This window comes from Belonocnema kinseyi, chromosome 3 (genome assembly GCF_010883055.1).
Source record: "Belonocnema kinseyi isolate 2016_QV_RU_SX_M_011 chromosome 3, B_treatae_v1, whole genome shotgun sequence".
Taxonomy (NCBI): domain Eukaryota; kingdom Metazoa; phylum Arthropoda; class Insecta; order Hymenoptera; family Cynipidae; genus Belonocnema; species Belonocnema kinseyi.
In genome coordinates this window covers 67,218,719-67,225,039 of record NC_046659.1, presented here as the reverse complement: position 1 = coordinate 67,225,039, position 6,321 = coordinate 67,218,719, and positions in this window count along the sequence as shown.

Here is a 6,321-nt window from a genome sequence, read left to right as displayed (position 1 = left end):
ATAATTAATTATATCTTCACATTCTTATTTTATACTTCAGAGTTGGTTGTATGCCTGGCATATTCAATTGTTTCTAACATATTTTTCTTTATTTTGTATGTTTTTAATTGGAAAATTTTATGACATTTTTATGTTAAAAGAATAAATTTCTTCATTTGAGTAGTAGGCACAGACATATCTGGGATTTCCTTAGGATGTAGGAATACTAACTGGGTTTTTGTAAGTTTTAATATTATTTTAATTAATAACCTCTGCAGTCGCAAGATGAATGAGAGGCAACTGAAGGTAACAATCGTTGGAAAATTATATGTTGGAGTAAAAGAGAAACGGTTAATCTTATTACGTTGTCTATTATATCCAGCTTTGAATGCAATTAAGGTTGACGACGATTCTTTCATGAGCGTTGATTAGACGAGCGTTGCCATTATGAGAGACGCGCAAGGGGATGCTGCGTGGTTACTTTGCAAGGAAGGTGGAAAGGGGATAAAAGGAAACGGGACCTCTGCGAGTTAATCGAGTTGATGAAGAAAATTTACTTAGAATCCTACTTAATTCGATTACCTTACATCAGTTCTTTTTAATGCTTCGCTGACTTCGGAACTAGATGAGAAATTTTTTGTCCATTATTTTCTCCGGCATTTATTTTTTGCCTATAAACGTATATTTGGGAACATTTTGAAACTTTCGTTTCAGGTTGTACAATTCATTTCTTCTGTCAGATAACTATAGGGAAAAAATTTTGATACTTTTCAATGTTTTAATTACATAATTAATTAGCAAGGAAAAGTGATAATGACAAATACATATGAAGCAGATTTTAACAAAGAGTACTTCAGATGAAGATATGAATGACGCCCGCATGACAAATAAAAACGAAATTTTGCAGGATGAACAAAAACAAAATTTAAACGATAAGTTTTTATGTGTAAAATTCATATGGAATTATAGAAGCATGTGTTCCCTCAACATTGAGGATGTAAAAATATTAGGAAAAAAAATTTGCTATGTAAGCGGGAGAGAAAAATTGTCCTTATCAAGTTTTCCATCTCATGTATTTTAAAAATGCTGGCTTTTTTACAAACTTGTAAAAATATAGGAAAGGTTTGTCAGCTTTTGTAAATATGTAAAATAGGGTGTTTGGAAAAAATGTCTTCATTTGTAGTTTTAAACGAGATGAAAACTTTTTTTTATCACGCCGACATCATAAGTGTGATTTTAGGTACTGTGAACGATATTTAAAAGAACACTTCTTAACCTAGGCCGTAAAATTCTTACTTAGGGTACAGCGTGCTATAGAGTACCGCAGCCTGTTATCTAATCAGCTGATGGACATTTATATCTGTACCTTATAGTGCGATGAGTGCAGTGACCTCCTATTTGGCATGCAGACGTATATTTGCGCTAATTAGTGTGATAAAAATATTGTGTGACTCGTCCTACGCCTCGAGAATTGAATTGAATTGCACTGAATTGGATTGGATCATATTGGATTGAAACGGATTGGAATGGGCTGGAATGCATTGGATCGCATTGGAGTAGATTGGACTGGATTGGATAGGATTGGAATTAATTGGATTAAATTTATTTATTATAATAAATTTAAATAAACAAAAAAATTTGTTGAAATTGTATAAAGATCGGGATGAAATTGGTGAAATCGCACAAAGACCGGGGTCGTGAACGACCCCAGGCGACTTTGAACGACTGCTGTATAGAGATGAAACAACCCAGCCTTATGCTATATGCCCTGAAAGTTAGTTTAACATCTGAATTATTGATATATGTAACTATAAACCCGCTGCCTTTATGTTTAGATGCTCTAATTTTGCAATCTAAAACGTCTGGGGTCGTATACGACCCCCTGTGCCAAACAAGGTTTAAATTGGATTGGCTTGGCTTAAAATGAATTGGTTTGGATTGGATTGGATAGGGTTGGAGTGTAGTGGATTTGATTCCCTCTCGAGTTTTTAGACTAGGACTGTATGCATCCTATTTTAACTCATGATGGACTACTGTGATAAAAAGTAGTGTGTAACATTTGGTCCCTGAGTGGCATTTTGCTTCGTGTGAATTGCAGAACCAGTCTCGTCTCGGTTACGCTCGGACTCCGACTAGTATTGCAACTTTCTGACTCAGCCAAAAAAGTGCCACTAAGGGTCCTGTTATCACGAATAACTACTCTGGTAGTCAAAAACACTCCTCTAAAGTTTCACAATAAAATTACTTTTGTCTCCACATCGTGGATGCAGTTTTAAACGCGTCAAAACGACACATATCTTATTTAAAGAATAATAAACCGTTTTAAGGGAATGTGACACAGCTAAATACCTATATTACGAACCTCACTTTTTCTGTTCACTGAATGTTTTTTTGAACCTAAGAACTTTTTTTGTAAATAAAATAACGAGATGAAACTTTGGAAAATGTATCAGAGTACAATAAAGTACGTTTAGGTACTGCATTTTGGTAGGAACTTCACTGAAAATTATTTCATCTTTTTTCTGAACCTCGACATTTTTTGAACGTTCGAACTTTTTTTATGCATAAAATATCGGTCTCAAACTTTAAGAAATGCAAGAGCCGAAAGAAAACTACGTTTAAGTACAAATCTTAATAATAAAAGAAGTAAAAAAAATATATTTCAACTATCAATTCCATCAGCATCAGCCGGTAACGTTGTACATGAAAATACGAACCCTGGCGGCCACTAGACGAGGCTCTAGAGGGTTCGTATTTTCGTGTACAACGTTACCCGCTAATGCCGATGGAATTGATAGTTGAAATTTTTTTTTACATCTTTTATTATTAAGCTATGTACATAAACGTAGTTTTCTTTCAGCTCTTGCATTTTTCAAAGTTTGAGACCGATATTTTAAGTATAAAAAAAGTTCGAACGTTCGAAAAATGTCGAGGTTCAGAAAAAATATGAAATAATTTTCAGTGAAGTTCCTACCAAACTGTAGTACCTAAACGTACTTTATTGTACTCTAATACATTTTCCAAAGTTTCAGCTCAATATTTTATTTACAAAAAAAGTTCTTAGGTTCAAAAAAACATTCAGTGAACTGAAAAAGTGAGGTCGGTAATATAGGTATTTAGCTGCCCTGCACAAACAACCTTGAAATTATTAAAAATTATAAAAAATGTACTTTTTTGGTATTTTCTTATCGATATTAATTTTTTTGGACTAATTGATCATGAAATATGTTACATATGCTATAAAAAGTGTACTTTAATACTAAATCAGAAGAATATATCTAGAAATAAGAAATATTATTTTTATTTCACGATAACAAAATGTATTTGAATTCAGTAAAAATTTCAAGAAAAGGATATTGCTATGCAGACACAAATTTCAGTATATTGAAAAATATTTTAACTTAACTTAGACACTTAAAATTGATGTGATCGTAAAATAAAAAACAATATGTCACTTCTAGTCATTTTTTAAAATTAAAAATCCATAAAAGTAATTTGACTGTTGACCTTCTTTTTATATTATCATTACAAAATATAAAAAATATATTCGGGTTAAGATAGATCACGCATTCATTGCTGAAGTAGTTGAGAAAATTCATATAACTCTAAGAAAATAGCAAAAACGACTTAAATTTTCTTGGTTATATTGCAAGTTTCCTCAGAATAAAAAATATCAAAGGCACTATTGCTATTTTTTCTAGTGACTTAGATCTTATAAAACGATTATTTGTGCTTAAAATGAGGAGAGTGTTACTTTTAGTGCTTTTTAATTATATGGAGGATAGAGGCACGAGAAATTTTGTTTCTAAAGAAACTTTAGAAGAGTATTTCTGAAACCCAAAAAAAGTGTTCATCCTTGTTATAACTACGAATACAAAACTTTTTTTTAATACGCCCTAATGCCCAATATACGCACTTTTTAACATGCTAAAATTTTGAAAACTGTTCGCACTCGAATGTAAGAATTAGTGAAATATTTGAGAATATCAAGTGGATAAGGATCCTGAATAAATTTATTTCTATACCACATGGTGCACATTTTATTCAAAAATGAAGCAGGAAATATAGACGGTGCTGAGTCCACTTTTTGAGAAAATTGAGTTTTCTCAAAAAATTATACTTTCTTGTTTGCGTTTGCAATTATTTTAGTGAAAAATTAAGGATTTGAAACTTTTTATGCCAAAATTTAACAATTACACGTATTCAAATATTTAAAGACTTCAAAGAATTTGAACGGTATAAAATAAATTAAACTGGTATGAAATTTTCAAATTTTTAACCGAAACGGTGGGACTTCTCAAATTTAACTGTCATTGAAAGAGTGTTGCTCAGCAATGGAAGAAGAAATAGATAATACTTTTAAAGTGTATTCCCATTAAAATGTAAGCATATGAAATAAAAAATAGTGTTAAGTCGGGATGATGTTATTGTGCTGAATTTTAAAAGTCCCGAATGTGGAGATATATATAAAAAATTAGTACCGTAACGTACATTTTTCGAAAAATGAAAATTCCCAAAAGAAAATAAAACTACTGAAAACATTTCTCCCAGAAATTATTAATTATCTTAATATTACATTTTTTTGTTGAAATAGAAAATTGGACAATTTATTATTTTTTGGAATTTAAACTTTTGGCAATTCAGTATTTAGTGGGAATCTGCGATTTCGGCAATTTACTATTCTAGGGAATTTGAAAATGCGGCAAGTTACTATTTTCGCGAATTTAAAAATGCAGAAAATCACTATATTTGGCAATTTGAAAGTTTCTATAAAAAGGTAATAGTGTCCTAAATTATTTAAAATAGTTAAAAACAGAATTTAAAACAATTGATCTTTTTCAGTTGTCATTTTCATGTCTATAAATACTTCCTTAAATTTCAGCAATTTAGAACTGATCAGAGTAAAGTGCAAATTTCGATTATTGTTATAAAATGATCAACTATAATTTAATCGATTTCACATTAAACCTGTTTTTAATTCATAATAATAAAAAAACTTGCAATGTATGCAGAACATATATCCATTAAAAAATGAATAGCTGTTAATCGGTATATCTTATTGAAGAATGAACAATTTTAAAATATAATGCTAAGGTGTATAAGCTTATATTCTACTGAATAAGTTATCCGGTCTCTTCGGGGAAAGTTGAAATGTGACGACTGGGACCAATTTCACGCAAACACGGAAATGCTTCCCAACTCGACGAATTAATTTCCTGCCAGAGCCACTGTTCAATTAAATCTTTTGGAAAAAGTTACATTAGTGACTTCTGTAAAAGTACAATGTGGAGGATAGGATATATTCAAGATTTTATATGTTCTAAGATATAAATCCCCAGACAGCAAAAAAAAAAAATAATTTAAAAATATCACAAATTTCACGTCAGTCATATTCACAGCCCTCCTATGTGTACCAAAATTTCGATAAAAATAGCGGTATTTTTGTTTCTGATCGAGCATTTTTTTCATGAACTTAGGACTATTTGAATATTTAGGTGAATTATAAAAAAATTAAAGAACATTTTCTTTGAAAAGCCGTATCTTGACAAGAAACTGGCATAATTAATTGTTTCTTTTGAGACAGCTATTAGTTTAAAAAAAGGAAATTTTCTGAATTGTTGCTGATCTATTCCATCTTATAGAAAAAATTAGATATAATCAGTACAAATAAATTTTCTAAATATAAATTCTTTTCTTAAACATTTATGGTTTTAAAGAATCTGAAATTATATGCAACGACACAATCTTCCCGAAAAATAAAAATAATCATAGTAGAGAAATACCGAAAATATATTAGAAAATACTATAAATACTATAAAATACTATATAAATGCCATACATTTTTTGATATTTCAAATTACTGAAAGGATACTGAAAATATTTAGTAACGAAATTTAAATATGCAGGAAGAAAAAGTGAATAAAACTAGAAAAATTACAAAATTTAAAATTTCGGAAACATTTAAACGAGAATTTTTTAAATCCCGAGATTTCAATTTCAAGAAATTAGTAAACTTCTGAAATTTTTAATTACCGAAATCTAAAATTTCAAATTTCTGAACAAAAAAATTTACTTCCATATTTTTATGTCTGTTAGCATACTATTTTATTTTATACCATACTAGGCAGTCTGATAAGTCCCTGAAAAATGAAACACGGAGACGTTTTTTTGGTCAAAGTCGGTTTTATTTTTCAACACACTCTCCTTTTAGGTCGATACAGCGAGTCCAACGGTTTTCTAAATTTTTTGATACCGTCCGAAAAGTACTCGATCGGAAGGTCTCCAAAATACGCCTCAGTTTCAGCTATGAGCTCCTCATTTGAGTAAAAACGCTTACCGGTG